Raw genomic sequence first — 16,494 nt, forward strand, 5'->3', positions numbered from 1 at the left:
GGTCTCAAGTGAACAGATGCACTTTTGGCAGTTTTAGATCCATTTCTAGCCATTTCAGAAGACTTTAATTTCAAATTTTTCCGGGGAAGCATGACCCCGGCTCCCCTACCTGGTGGCTCACGCTAAAGCGTTCGCATTAGCCCCCCCAATTGAAAATCTGCTTCGCGGGCCTTGGGATTAAGAGGAAATGTAGCCAAAAATCGAACATTTTCAAAATATGGTGGCAACCTACGGTGGCTTCAAAGGGACATACACTTTCCTCTCTCTTTTTTTTAACTTGCGACTTAGCTGCTACTTTCTTGCGACTTAGCTGCGACTTTCTTGCTACTTTCTTGCGACTTAGCTGCGACTTTCTTGCGACCTAGCTGCGACTTTCTTGCTACTTTCTTGCGACTTAGCTGCGACGTTCTTGCTACTTCCTTGCGACTTAGCTGCGACTTTCTTGCTACTTTCTTGCGACTTAGCTGCGACTTTCTTGCTACTTTCTTGCGACTTAGCTGCGACTTTCTTGCTACTTTCTTGCGACTTGTCTGCGACTTGCTACTTTCTTGCGACTTAGCTGCTACTTTCTTGCTACTTTCTTGCGACTTATCTGCGACTTTCTTGCTACTTTCTTGCAACTTGTCTGCGACTTGCTACTTTCTTGCGACTTAGCTGCTACTTTCTTGCGACTTAGCTGCTACTTTCTTGCTACTTTCTCGCGACTTGTCTGCGACTTGCTACTTTCTTGCGACTTAGCTGCGACTTTCTTGCTACTTTCTTGCGACTTACCTGCCTGGCTACCTAGCTGGGCCGAGTGGCACGCAGGCTGGGTTGCATTGCCGATAAACAACATAGATTCTCTAAGAGAGCAGCTTGTTTCGGAGGTCCGAACCAGGTATTTTGACACTTTCTCCTGTCATTCGTTCAAATTAGAAATGCTGAAGGTACAAAAACTTATATTTGGCTGCATTCTCTTTAGGTTTTCAAATTTTTAAAAGAAGAACGTGGGATTAAAGATGGCTTTTGCCAACAGTTTAAAGACGAAAGGGTAAGAATTCGTTGAGAACTGTTTCCTGTACTAGACTCGAGATTGTGGCGCACTTAAATTTGATACCTCAGATTGTCTTTTCACACTTTCCTTACCTTCTTGTTACGTCTGGTTTACTTTCGAGAAACCTTTAATCATTTAACTTCAAGATGGGACGGTTATTTGTGCTTCACTGGGAATAGTTTTGACCCTTTTCATAAATGGCTGCCAATTAAATTTTTTTTGTGAGTATTAAAACTATAGCCAGACTAACCTCGGTTTTGAGGTAATAATTTGAAAGAAATTTTACTCCCTAACGAGTTTAGTGAGGTTAATTTCATTGCATACAAACTAATTTTTATATTGGTAGCTATTTATCATTCCTAGAATCCAAAGTAATTGATTTGGAAATAATTGGATGAGAGAAAAAAAGTTTTTTTTTTTAAAATTTAATTGCTTCCAAATTGGACAAGCATGTAGTCCTTTGCCCACTAATTTATGAAACATTCCAAAGTAGATGAACTTGATGTAGGGCAAATGTTGGGCCTGATATATGGCATGTACATGTTGAACATGATATACGGCAAATGTTGCTTGTATACATATGGAATTTCTCTTCTTGTATTTAACTCAAGGTCTTACTTATTTACTGCTTGATATATTAAGTTGAACACTTGCAGAGAAATTCCATATAAACTCAAGATCTTATTTGTTTGCTGTACATGATATAATGAGTTGAGCACTTCCATATCTGTGTACATCCATGTATTATTCTATAGTATCTGTTGCCATTTTTTCCTTTTTGTGTTTCTTATCTTGGGAAATATACCCATAGGACCTGCAAGTATTTTATCTATTTTTTTTTCACAGTTTACGTATTCGTATTACACCTCAAGTGGCTTATTTTACTTGACTAGTTTGACTCCATACTTTTCTCTAAGATAAACTTATTTTTCCTTACTACAGATGGACTTTACAGCTGTGAGGATGGCAACAGATGGAGATTTGCAAGCTCTTGGTTCGGTTTGCGGGGGCGACATACTTGCACTGAGATAATAAGGACAATGCTGCTCATTACAGTAGGGGATTAATTATTCTTTTCTTTTTATACATGTCATTCATGTGTACTCTAATAGGTTGTGTTAACATAACACTTTTATAATGGAATGGAAAATAGTTCGTTACCTGCTATTTACTTTGCTGTTCTACCTTGTTGAGTTCATAGATTTCGAATTACCAGGCCAGATGATATCTTTATTTTTATTCTAGATGTAAAATTAATACATAATGCACCCTTAACCCTTTATTTCCCAAGATTCCTTTAAACTAGTAATTCTCTCTACTTTCCTCTGCATAGATCCTGATGATGTCAGTTTGGAGAATTCAGTGTTGGATCAACTATTTATCCCCCAACTGATATTTTCCTTTATTCTCATCACTTCTTGATACTGTATTTATTTGATATTGTAAGGAGAAATTCTCTCCCAGTTACTCGTAAGAATTAAAGGGTTAAAATAACAACCATTTAATTTTGTACTTGAAAATAATTTTGTTTTTATAGAGAATAATTCTGTTCTGCTTGGCTTTGGCCAAAGATTAATCATATAAAAATAATAAATAGTTCTGCAATGATATCTCTGACTGGTAGTTAAAGTAATAATAATTCTCTAGGGGTGACAATGGTCCCAAGTTATACAAATCAGTGCTATCTGGTATGTGTTAAAATTCAATCATGATGCTCTTGGCATAGTGATGTAAAAATAAAAAAATGCATGAAAATGAATCAAATGTTGTGATGTAATTGTCAGTAATACGTATCACCTAAAAAAAAATTGGTGAGCTGTTTTTGCCCTTGAAGTAATGGAATCTTTTTTCGTTTGGACAATGTTTTTCCACTAGTTTTGCATTTTGTGCTCTTTTGCACGGTGATGTCCTTCTGAAGGAGCATGCGTTTGGGTGGTGGTTTTGCTACATATTTAATGGTTTTGTTGCCAGTTGAGATGTTCTCTTTGTCATACATAGTTTCTGTTAAAGTTCTTTCCTTGGTGTGACATTTGGATGTATCCTCAACGTAAGATTTATTGCCACATTCCTTACGAGATGTTAAAGTATCATTGCTTATGGCAGCACTCATCAGGTCTCTTTTGTTAGCTGAACTTAGTCCTATCAGAATGTTGAAGGCAGGTTTGGCCCAGCTCATATCGCCACACACTTTTCTATAGCTTTCAAATGGTGTCTACAAGAAAAAGGAAAAAATTAATATAAGCTTTTCTAAGATGCACCTTGAGGAAACATAACATATAATTTGCTGGTGCATTAATTAAGATAACCCTCTTTGAACAAAATAATAAAATAAAAAGTGTCTTTACTTAGATTTCACCTTGATTAAATTCACTGGACGGTTTACTAGTATCTTACCTTTTCAGGTTTGTGTTTTGGTGGCTGATCCTTGTGTGGTGTGACAGCTCCTTCTGAAGACTCCGAATCAGGTGTTCTAGCAAGAAAAAATTAATCATGTCACTTAAAACTTCTCTTAGGACAATAAAAATTTACTTAGAATTGTACCTCACAGGCAAAACTGGGGCTGCATACAACTTGCCAAGGTTTTCTTGATGCAGAAATTACTACCTACTGATTTATTCTGTTAAAGTGGAGACAAATTGTCTCTCCACTTGGTGCCAGGAAAATTTCTTGCTAGGAAGAGGAGAGAGTGACAACATCTGCACCAGTGCCAGCTGGTCTACTACTAAGCTAGCTTAGAGCTTGCCATGCCATGTCTAAAAGTCCCAGAGTTTTTCAATACTGTTCCACCTTACCTGAACTGACTAAGTGTAGATCGTAATTTTGATTTTCCACGAGGTATTTCTGGTGTCATCAGAGCACACCTCAAGTCCCTTGTTTCATATTCTTGGAGACAACTTTTCTAGTCATGCTCATCTAATACAGCCTGAATCAGGAAATACACATTCATTCCTGCCATGGATGACTTAGTTGTTCCACCTTTTCTTTCAGAGATTCCACAGTTTTGGCAATACTTTCATTTGTAAAAACCTTTTCTTTGGATTTAATAATGCTCACTTTGAGCATGTTCATGATTCTTAAGACAGCAGTTCTGAAAGATAAGCAGACAACTTATTTTCACAGGGTTTATCCAAACATGCCAATCACTTTGGACAGTCTCACCACTCAGTCAATTAACTGTATTTAATTTTTTTACTGCAGTACTGTGACAATCCTTTTAACTGGTTAGACTCCTTTGTGCATGCTTTTCTTTCGGAAGTACCCCATCCAATGAAAGGTGCTCAACAAAATAATAGGATTTTTCCCATGATTAGCTTGTAAAACAACCTTAATCTGACTGGGATGCATCCAAGATTTAGTCAAGGGGCCGGTTCGTTGATTCTCCAAGGGCATGCTCCCCCAGGAGATTTTGAAAATTAGGTCTTCGGAAACATGATTTCCAGCATTTTGAGGGACAATTTAGGGGGTTGGACTGAACCACCCAAACCACCCCTGGGTCCGCCTCAGAATCTAGATGCAACAGTTTTCTAATTTTTATCACTGAGAGTTTGGTGGAAGAAAAAAAATTGATCTTGGTTTTAAAACCTTCCTTTGCAGAAATGATCATGTTCTTAAATTAAAATAGTGTACAATATGTATCTACAGCTATCTTACTTTGCATCTGCTGTTTCTTCACAGACAGTTTGTAACTTTTGGAAAAAGGTCACAAACTCTCCAAGACCCTGTAAAAAAAAAATTGTTGAAAACCACAGATGAAGGAAGTTATTAAACATTAGCCATGAGTATGGGACAGAAAAGTCTACACCAACTGGGCTGCAAAGAACTCTTTGGCTTAGTAAAGATTCTCTCTTGTGGTAAAATGACCTGACACCTACTAACAGCTGAAATATATTTATAAAAATTCTATTTGGTACACTAAAGGGAATAATAAATTTTGATATACTGATATATACCTTAGTTAATGGAAGAAGTGGGTTGTCATCAATTGGTGCATAACTCTTTCCACCCAATCGTATTGTCAGAATAAACGAGACAGCTGTCTGTTGGCATGGGAAGGAAAGAAAACTAGAGAAAACTGTGTAATATTATCCTCCAACTGCTAAGGATAATGATGAGAAAAAAAATTGTTTTTTCACCACTGGATCAGACTATATACATTTTAGAATACAGCTCAATCCTATCTCACAGTTGTTTATCAAGGAGCCAATCTATTGAGAAGCAAGGCAGGATCAGCCACAGATAGGAGGTATACATTGTCACAGCAACTTCTTGGAATGAGGAAATTGGTTTAGGAAGTATCTAAGAACTCCAGTAATATGGATTGAAAGATTACAGCTTTTGCTTTGTTACCTGTCCTCAATGATGACATAAACTGATGATGATGAATGCAATGATATACATGCATGCAAGAATATCAACATCATGATTTAAATGCTTGAAAAATAACTGAGCTGCCACCTCTTGTTTCACCCTCCAGACTCTTTCAACACGCCAGAATTGCTTCTCAAACACCAAGGGATAATTTTCCAAATGAATTGAAAATTTTGACTCTTACAATTGCAACACTCTTAGTCTAATAGTGATTGATTACACTCTTTGAAAACACTTTGCTAATGTATAGCCCACACCCCATTTAACTTATGTGTCTATTTAAAAGTGGCTTAGCCAGAAATATTTTACGCATGTGTGGTCTTCACAGCAACTTTTTTGATAACTGTCATTTGCTGATAGCAGTTCATAATTGCAGAATTTTCATGATAATATTCACTGTAAAAAAAATTGCAGAGGTTTCATCTAAGTTTTTAGCAAGGGGGCAACTGGTTTTCACAGGCAGGCAAAACTCTTTGGACTTAACTTCTTTATAAGATAAACTTTCCTCTATATGGTCAAATCAGGTGGGCAAAAACTTCCTTAAAACCAGTCAATTTGCTCAGTGCCCAGTCCTTAATGAAACACCTGAAATTGAGTGGTACCTGAAACATAGGCATCTTTTTTTCCCCCTGCAACTTTCCTCAATACTGTAAATTGTTTATGAGCCAAGTCCCTGCGAGGGATATGGATGGCCTGAGACAAAGCTAGTTCATCTCTCTAATTCACTAGAAGCCTGAGGTAACTCGATAAACTTTCAGCAATTAATTGATCCTGTTTTCAAAACAACATGTACAAGATTAACAAATCAACAGATCACTTGTTAAGTCAAGACCATGCCTAACTTACCCTGCGAGCAGAGCCTTTTTAACCTGTCCTCGAATCGATTAAAAAGAAGAAAAGAAGAAGAAAAGTAGAAAAGGCTCTGCTCACAGGGTAAGTTAGGCATGGTCTTGACTTAACAAGTGATCTGTTGATTTATTTATCTAACATATATGTTCCTTTACTCCTGTTTTTCTTTTTTTAAAATACTAGATTACCCAGGGGGATGAAGATTTCCCTGATAACACCAGTTTCTTTGATCATTTAACACAAATCTCTGTTTTAATCATGGTTAAAAAACACAGAAGCATTTTACTAAGTTTTCTCAGAAAACTTTCCTCATTAGCAGACAATACACAGTGATTAACATAATTTTCACAGTGGCCAAAATTGAGACCATGGCATTCCAACAATTGGTAATTAATTATAGTGATTTCATTTTTTCATTGAATTATCCACATTTTATATGCTAGAGGTTAAATTATACTCACTTAGTAGTTCATAACTTATATTTTGCCAATGCTGAAAACGACCCAAACTTACACACCCACTGGCCACTCCCACCCCTGCAGCTTCTGTGGACACCAATGCCACTCCATGATTGGGCAACATAGCCACAAGAGAAGCTGCAGAGCCTGACAGCGACTCTTTTAATCTCTCTTACCTCTTTTTCCCCACTTATTTCAACCTCAAAACCACTCTACTAGACCATTCCCATTGATGCAAAGGACCAAACAAATATGAATTTTCTGAAGCCAGTGAAGGGATTCTCTGAATTTCAGAGCTAGTTTCTCGATGTTTAAAATTACCTGCGTGAACGATTTTTGTGAAAATGAATAAGAAAGAGGAGGATTGGGGTTCCTGTGCTCTGGAGATTGTTTTAGTACCAGGTCATCAAGCACATCTACTGGCACATGTTGCTCCAGGAACGTATCAACTGTTTTCTCAGATAGTGAGTATTGACCATCTGTGTTCACAGAAGAATTAGAAAGATATGTGAAAAGGAGCAATGTAAAAAAAGTTGCAAGTTTAGACAATAGTTAATACTTGTGCTGTAAAGTTCGTGATATGATGAAACTCAATTGATTTTAAGGGTGACCTACCTTCTCTCTCTGTGGAGCAGAGCACTGTTCTGTTTCCAACCATCAGCTGAAGAATTTGTTGCTGGAAGAAATGTTTCATGCAATGTTTGAATTAACAAATTAATGAATTAACCATTTCATTCTTGAAGTTTACAGTACCACTTTTAATTAGCTAAATTACATGACTGAAGGACAACTTTAGTCAGTGTCTATACTAACAAAAGTCACCACTACTAATCCTTTACACCTGCATATTCTCCATACTGTTCTCTATACATTTCCTAAGGTGCTTACAAGGAGAATTTTTTTAACAATAAAGATGGTGATCATTTCCTCTATTCTCATGACCTTAACGTGTGATTCAGGGTGATACTGTAAGGAGAAATTAGATGGTAATCACATGTAAGGGTCAAATTAAAGGGTTAGGGATTATTTCATACCGAAAGCATTTCATAAATATGTTTTCTATTATAATTAATGATTATCATTGTTCATTCGTTCATTCATTCATTTTAGTTTGCCATTACCAATAAAAAAATTAACCGAATACAAAATTTATGATACATCAAAGATAAAATGAACTATTCTAACTAAATTAACTTCAAAATCAAAGGAACTGAAGAGCTAGGTAACAACAAGGAAGCTGATTAGAAGCTGCATGGGGGCTTACTAAGTATAGGCTTCCTTATTTAACTAGAGGATAAACCATACAAATCAAAGGTGCTGAATGAAAATTTAGATTAAGTTAAAAAGAAAAAGAAAGAAAAAAAAAAAAAAGAAAAGGTGTGTATATAGCTTAACAAAGAATATATTTATAAACTAAAAATTCAAAGAAGAATTTTTTAAAGCCTTTGATAAACAAGCTGATGCTTTCAGAGTATTGAATTTCCCGACTTAGCGTGTTGATAAACTTAAAACCTTGATGTTGACCTTTTAATGTTTGTAACCTCTAGACAGCTCTTTAATTTCTCACCTCTAGCTGTGTCTTTGGCTTTCCAGTGACAAAACACTGTTGCGAAATTTGAACCATGTCTTTGTGATTAAACATATTTTGACTCTGTGAAGGACATCAGCAAAGTCCACAGCATTGCAATGTAACAAAAACGTGCTATAAGGAGTGCATAACCTAGAAATTGAATTTTTTTCTTCATCCATTGACAACTTATAATTCATGACTGCTTTGTGGGCTTCAAGTACATCATGTAATTTCACTGTAAACTCCCCGGCTTCCTTAAAGAAAAAAGATAGAGCCATTATCAATATTTCTGTCAACAAATCATCATCATATCGATCTTTTAAGACTGACCGGATGGTTACAAAAGCTTGGTGCCACTTACACTGACCGCCTCCCAGTTAGCTCAATGGATAGAGCGCTGGACAGTTGTGTGGGAGGTCGAGGGTTCAAGCCACGGCCGGACCAACACTCAAGGTCTTAAAATAATTGAGAAGAATTATGCTTCCCTTCTATAACATCAAGAAGTGGTTAGATATTCTAGTCTTCTCAGATAGGGACAAATAAAATTAATGGAGGTCCCATCTCCCGCAGGAGGGGTAGGAGATGCACGAGATTACTGTGTGATGGATGTCCTTCCCCGGGGTGGGATGGGTGGGTTGGGTTTAGGTGGATGAACCTAGTAGGGGACTACGTGTCCTATTGTTCTTCCACCTATACAATGTACAAATCTTTTGAAACACAGAATTGTCTTTTATTTTATTTTATCAACTGAGTAAATCGTGTATGAACTCTTCTGAACAAAATCGAAGCCTAAATATCTTAAAAACTTTAACTCTCAAGATCTGAAGGTTAATTCTCCCCTCTTGCTGCTGCATATTTCCTTGTAAATTTTGTGCGTGAAGACCTAAACACTGCAAATATGAAGTGAGCTTAAGCTTACTGCAAATTGGTTAACACCAAACTTTGTTGATTTTATCTTCTAGCTGCTGGTATCTTAACTAATTCTTCACACATTCACAATTTACGACAATTTTTCTCCATCAAAACGCTTACAAAGTACAAACACAATAATTGGGCCAGCACGTGTTGCCCACAATCAAAAAAACTTTCCAAAGAAAGCCAGATCGCAGGTTACGTCAAGGGCACCAAAAATTCATACCATGAGGTTGCTCTAAGGAGCATTTGATTTTTTCATGTTACATATTATGGTAATTGTCTAGTACCTCCATCCAGAAACCTACTTGTTATCATAAAGTAAATATGATGGAGAAATGTAAGACTGAGTTTCATGCTCATTTGAATTAATTCAAAGTCAATTGCAATTGTTCAAACATTAACCATTCCATTTCCAATATCTAGTTTTAGTAATTCTCTTTACTGCCTGCCACACAGTTCTTATTATGTTACTACTGATAATTTAGTTGTGGATCAACTAACATTCCCCTGCTTTTCTGCTTGATAGTATTGATATTGTAGGGAAAAATTCTGTCTTAGTTGGTTACTCACCATGGGTATTAAAGATGGAGTGGATTATCAACATTGACATTGAATGTACCTGGTTTCACTTGTTCTGTATGACAAGTCCCAAACAAATCAACAAACAATGGATCCTGAAAAAATCAGATGAATACAAATTTTTTTTAGGAAGATTACAGTTTAAACTACCAGAAAATATTACCAGTTTAATACTAACACTGACCTGGTTTTGCGCAAGACAAGTTAGTCTCCTGTAGTAATTGGATTTGTTGGAGAAAAGCGTACAATTATGCCCTGGGAACCCTTGCCAGGTAACAGACCACAAGTTGATTCCAGCTTGAAGACACTTTGACTACAATCAATCATGAACTAACAAAAGCAAAAATTATTACATAAGAACAAACAATTAAGTGTTTAAGCTAAAGGTTTATCTGTTGATATCAAGTTATTATCTAAAACAATTTCTTTTCCATAACACTGCCATTCTGAAGAATATGACACCAATCGGAAAACGAGACCTGTAGTTTAGCTGTAAATTATAATTATAAGTAGCCCTATAGCGATCTCCCTCCAATGGACTTAGCCAGAGGGGAAAAACAGGTTGGAGGGAAAAACCATCTAACAAAAGACATGAGCTGATTTTTTTTGCATTCTGAAGGTGGAAGCATCTGTTAAACTTTGTAAACATGGGAATTTCTTAAGATAAGTGACCTTTATCCATAGCAATTATGCTTACATAATAAGCACCAGATAGATTACCAGATTTTCAAAAGATTTCAAAGGCAACAGGGACTCAGTGAATATTTTTTTGGTTATTTTTGCTCATAATTAACTAATTATCAAATTGGACTTGATCTTTTTTCTCTAGTACTAGTCTTATGGTGATGTCATTCCCTTATCATGGAACTTGTTAATCTCCCAGATATCATAGAAAACACCAAGTTAAACATGATTTAGTGCTCAAAGGAGCTGACCTTGCACCAAGGGAAAATGAAGTAATGTTCCTGAAGGAGATAACCAATTTCTTTTGGAAGTAACTGAACAATTACACCAAAACATTTATTTACCTTTCATGAATAATTGTTAAATAAAGAGAGTAAATCCAGAAGTGTTTGACCTGAAAAGCTGCAGGAACATCTGAATTGTTAACAACCTTGAAACTTTTAGCTGAAAACTTGCTAGATTCTACAACTCCCATATCAAGATAGTCAGAGTCAAGACCAACTTCAGGCCCTAAAGAACAGATTGAAATTAAGAAAAACTTGAACATTTTTCAACAGGAACTTCCTTGATTAGAGAGCAAGTGCCGTTCACAATGTCCATGATTGATGTGAGATTACTGTTGACTGAAGAAAGAGTGGAGGGGTACTCAGGTCTATGACACTGGGCTCTCAGAACCTCAACCCCATTATAAACAATTCTGTGGCCAATTAGAGACTCCATTACTTTTAGGCAAATGTAATTTTTGCCATCTCAACTTTTTTCTATGCATGGACTACCTTATAAAGCCTTTCAAGTCACCCTAAAATAAATTAAACACATCCTTATGATAAACATCAAATGATGACATTTCTCTGAATATATAATTTATTTAATCATTTTATACTAGTCTTCTGAGTTTATGAGCTGTTAGAGCCTATAAAAGCACAAACATATCACTACCTTTACCTATTCCAGTGCATTTTATAACTGAACAATTGGTAGCTCCAAGAGCTATAACTTCCAGATAATCCACTGAGTATAAACCAGGATTCTGTGGAGTAAATGATACCTGAAATAAAAGAATACGAACAAAATACATCTTAAATAAAGATCACATACCAGTGAGCAGTTGTCAAAAGAATTAATAAACACAAGTGCAGATACAAGAAGAATATACAGAGAAATATTCAGTTCACAAATATTGCAAACAGAGAACAATCCAATCGAGTCCCTTCAGTTGGTAATACATAGATTCACATGCAACAAATAATTACCTTAAAAAATGAATGGTTGCATTATAATTAAATTAACTTGTGATAGGAAAATGACAATCCTTACTGTTGCTGGGCATCTGCCTGCAATCCTTTGACAGTGAGTTTTGTCTTAATCACCTATTTTTCTTCTTTACTAGAGTTAAAGCTGATGGTGTGAGCCTATAATGTAAGATAATAAGGAATTATTTACAACACAGGGCTTATGACAGTGTAACAATTAATTCTATCAAATATGTAAAACCTGATTGAAGATATAATTTATGAGAATAACTGACGTGTATATAAGACCAGTATACCATCAAAAATGTTTTGTTTTACTAGAGATCCTGTAACAATTTACAGGGGATCCTAAACGACAATTAACAATTTAGAAAAAAATTTGCAGTACACTTAAAATGCCCACCTGAGTTTCATTGGGTAGAATGATTCCTTTAGAGGGATCAATGCTAAGACTTTTTAAGTGAGGTCCAGGGTTTTCCATGCAAACCTGATGGGTAAAATAAGGTTTGTTGACATTACAATTACATTATATTACAGTACTGCATCAATCAATTCAAAGCTTCAGCATCTCTGCCCCTTTCCCCCCCCCCAACCCCTGACATTTGAACTTTTGATAACTGGTTTCTTCAAATTCCTGAGAAGGGAAAAAAAAAAGAGTTCAAATGTGCCCATTTTTTTCTCAAGAAAAAAACAGTGACCATGGCTTTCTACACATTGGCCAAGCTATAAAACCTAGTGAAGTATTTACCTTAAATACATTGATATTTAAGGATATAACACTTGTATTCTGCTGGAGAGACTGGACACATCTCTACAAATTTCCCACCCACCCCAGTCATGCAAGGTTCAACCCGCTACCGCTTCCGCTTCCATTCAGATGATGGTTATTCTGTAGGGAGGGAGGGGACATTGAAGTTTTGAATTGATCGTCACATATCAGTAATCATTAATATTCTTATGGATAAGGATGTATAAGGATAATTTATTTTATGTCAGGTACACAGGGAGTGGTTGCCGGTTGCCCAGATCTCCTGAGCCAGGGGTTCATGATAAAAGGGACTGACATTACTAGATTCCTCATTCTAGGAAAAATGATATATTTAAATTGATGGGGAAAGGGAAGGTGGCCTTAGTTTGACACTTAGGAAGGTTGAGAACATTGAACACACCTCAGTGCAATCCTGGAAGCGTTCTTGACCTCAAACAGCCTTGTTGATGCTGTACCTAAACAGGTTGGTTTGAAATGAACAGTTCCCTGTAAAACCCCAAAAATTTACAATCAGATATAACAAATCACCTGGTTTTCCACTTAACATGAACTTTTTACTCTTATTAAAACAACAGAGATACTTAAATTAAGATTGATTTCAAAGCAGTAACTAATGGATTGGTAAATCTTAGTCAAAATATAACAAGGAGCTGTTCATAATTGATAACCATGCCATTATGGGTTCAAATCAAAGAGTAATGGTTCAATCGAAAATGTCCTAAGATTACAACCTGATTATTGAGTTTTAGAGATGGAATCTCTGCTGATCCAACAAGGCTTATTTCCCAAACAAAGTTGTAAAGTACTCAGTACAAAGTTTCATATATCACATGTTACAAAATAAATGTCACTTGCTAGACAAAAATTGCATTTGATTGTATGTATTGCTGTGTCATAAGCCATGTATTTTTGTTTGCAAAAGCCTGCAAATTCAAAATAAGCAGTGTGGTATGATTGCCACACACTAAACTACTGACTAACCTCACTTGCTCTAAAGCCACACCAGGAATTATTGGCCCGCTGTTATTTTTGTACACACTTTGCTGGGCTCGGCTGTACTGTCACAACCTCAGGTGAATCTTTCCCAGTACAGCCCTTATGCTTGATTGGTAAGAAGTTATTATTTAATTTAATTTTTGCTAAGGTTCCCATTTCCATTGGTTTCTTACAGACTGCTATAACTTATTTCTCCTCTAGTTTCAACCATACTTGTTCCAGACCCAAGGTAGAAAAATAAAGATAAAATCTTACAATTTGTTTTGTAACTACCTTAACAGATTGTCATCAAATGCAAAATGGATCGGATTCTGCCCATTGCTGGTCAACAGCAGTGTTCTGTAGGACATGCCATCCACAGTAGTGGCTGGAAAGACCTAAACATTCCAAAAAAGGGACAAGTTACTGATCATATGCTTTGTCAACTAACAGAATACAATCATACTGGCACCACCTAGTAATACATTATGGTGGACTAAAACTGTTTCTATCCATTAGTTTAGGAACAGCATTATTCTAACAAGGGTAGTGTAGTGAAGCATTTGTCCCATTTACACAAGCAAAATGTTTTCTTAAAATTAGGTTGACCTGAATAATCAGTTTGAGAATCTTCAATGGGGAAAACATATCAAACCATGCTTGAAAAAACAGCTTTAATGTCTGTTTTCGCTTTGGTGTGAATGGCTAAATTATCACTTACCAGCTGTTGTACATCCCATTGACTTCTGGGGATAAATGATTCAGTCCGCATTGCAAATGTGAGTCCTAAAAATAAAATCCAATCAATTTTTTTCGGTGAAACAAGGAACTTGGATTCATTGATGTTTCATCAATGAAAATTCTAGATGTAACATCAAAACACTTAAGCTATTAACAGAATATGGAAACAAAAACAGAACTAAAGCCCTGTATCGTTGAATCTAACCATAAACAGAGTTCAGTTCAAATTACTTATTAAAGTTAATTTCAGCACAAACCTGTAGCACTGAGCGAAAGACACCAGGGAGGACACTTCAACCAGTCGATAATCTCTCATACTCTGTTCCAAAATACAAATAATATTATAATAACTATTGGTGTGACTCAATATCAAGGGCATACTTCACCTGATAGGCAGAGAATTAAACGTCAAAAAACATCTTAATGACACTATCAGAACTCTCAAGTTAATTGCCTGACAAAGAAGAAGATTTTTTACCACAATTCCTAGCCTCTGATTGTGACACCATGGGTGTCCCCTTCTCGACAGAAGCGGAGGGAGGGGGGTGTGTATTTAAGGGAATAATCCCCTGGAAAATTGCAATAAAAAGTAATAGCAAGGACATGCATTTCTTCATTCTGAGTGATAACTTCCATTGCTGAAGTGTGAAGTGTTTGAAGCAAGTACAAAGGAAACAAGGAGTAAGTTCTATTTATCAAATGAAAATCAGTTATATGGGTACTGAACTAGAACTGCAGTTTGCTATCTCAAAATCAACAATTTGAATCAGAAACCTTGATTTCATGACAAATAAATAAATGGTTGTTATGAGCTTGGAAAAAATTTAGGCTTCTTAACAGGTACACCAGCACAGGAAATAAATCCCTCACCTTATAAAATGTATAACACTCCAGGTCAGCACTAAAAACCTGATTAGCAGCATTCTATTAAAAAAAAAATTAGAATTACAAATTGAACTGTAAACAGAATCAGACAGTAAAGGCAAAAATGAACCAAGTCCAAGTGAATGAAAGAAGCATAGACAGTGTTTACTGACAGTATCAAATAACTTACTGGTCTAAATGTCACTCGGAATGATGCAGTCTTTAGAGGGAGGATGTCTGCTTCATCTGGGGAAACAGAAAATATTCCTTGTTGTGTCTATCAGACAAAAAGGAGCAAAATATAACACAAGAAGAAATCACAATGTAACATTTATTTGCAATTTAAATTATGCGGTAAATGGTTTGAACCCGGGGGTAACATGTGAAGGTGTAGTCTGATCGTCCGGGTGAGTGTAGTCCTGAGAAGGACTGTTGTCGGTGGCAGTGACTGACGTTTCGACAACCTGTGCGGAAGTCATCATCAGAGTCAAGTGAATGATTGTTGTCAGTAGAATGTTTTTATTCCAGTTCGTGTGAAATGATCGGTTGGTTTTGCCGTGATGTTATTGGCTGTAAGACTCAAGTGACGTAAGTCGGTCGTGATTGGTCTGTTTCGGTCTGTCGGTAAAGTTAGGTTGTTCTTTTTCGGTCGTTTGTGATGTTTATGTCGTGAATGAGTCGTTTGTATGGGGCGGGTAGTTGTTGACATCTGTTTAGGGGAGTCTGTTCTAAGTTAGTAAACCAGCTTACTAGACTGACTGAACACAGACGGGCGACGAGGAAAGGTGATGTCAGCAATCACATTGCTGAACACTATCGACTTACCAACCACAACATTGACTGGGACTCTGCGCAATGCCTAACCTACAGCACTGACTATTTTCAACGACTGACTCTGGAAAGCTGGTTTACTAACTTAGAACAGACTCCCCTAAACAGATGTCAACAACTACCCGCCCCATACAAACGACTCATTCACGACATAAACATCACAAACGACCGAAAAAGAACAACCTAACTTTACCGACAGACCGAAACAGACCAATCACGACCGACTTACGTCACTTGAGTCTTACAGCCAATAACATCACGGCAAAACCAACCGATCATTTCACACGAACTGGAATAAAAACATTCTACTGACAACAGTCATTCACTTGACTCTGATGATGACTTCCGCACAGGTTGTCGAAACGTCAGTCACTGCCACCGACAACAGTCCTTCTCAGGACTACACTCACCCGGACGATCAGACCACACCGTCACAATTTAAATTATAGGTCTCAAACTAGAGATGGGCAAACAACAATTGTTAATGACGTAAAAAGTACAAGTTTTCACCTTTCATCCACATGCACGTGATTTTTCCCTTTGTATGATTTGTGATGTTTACTGTCTGTATAAAGTAAACACAGAAAACAGAATAAACAATTGAG

The 16,494-nt window shown here is 36.5% G+C and overlaps 1 long non-coding RNA gene and 1 pseudogene across 2 annotated transcripts; one reads left to right on the forward strand and one right to left on the reverse strand.

Annotated features, from left to right (window-relative positions):
• Positions 1 to 843: 843 nt before the first annotated feature.
• On the forward strand, positions 844 to 2,643 carry LOC148729708 (uncharacterized). The gene is made up of 4 exons (XR_015988612.1): positions 844 to 877; positions 962 to 1,030; positions 1,976 to 2,088; positions 2,367 to 2,643. It is a non-coding gene; the product is annotated as an uncharacterized LOC148729708 (long non-coding RNA).
• LOC148729709 (uncharacterized) lies at positions 2,243 to 15,375 on the reverse strand (annotated as a pseudogene). The gene is made up of 21 exons (XR_015988611.1): positions 15,249 to 15,375; positions 15,065 to 15,118; positions 14,452 to 14,513; positions 14,175 to 14,239; positions 13,748 to 13,851; positions 12,879 to 12,964; positions 12,113 to 12,196; positions 11,774 to 11,868; positions 11,402 to 11,504; positions 10,801 to 10,966; positions 9,957 to 10,102; positions 9,764 to 9,867; positions 8,276 to 8,532; positions 7,324 to 7,384; positions 7,030 to 7,187; positions 6,004 to 6,172; positions 4,984 to 5,070; positions 4,685 to 4,752; positions 3,826 to 4,121; positions 3,428 to 3,503; positions 2,243 to 3,245 (listed from the first exon to the last, which is right to left on the reverse strand). The product of XR_015988611.1 is annotated as an uncharacterized LOC148729709 (transcript).
• Between the last annotated feature and the right edge of the window lie 1,119 nt (positions 15,376 to 16,494).

The sequence above is a fragment of the Stylophora pistillata genome, chromosome 6 (genome assembly GCF_964205215.1).
Source record: "Stylophora pistillata chromosome 6, jaStyPist1.2, whole genome shotgun sequence".
Classification (NCBI taxonomy): Eukaryota; Metazoa; Cnidaria; class Anthozoa; order Scleractinia; family Pocilloporidae; genus Stylophora; species Stylophora pistillata.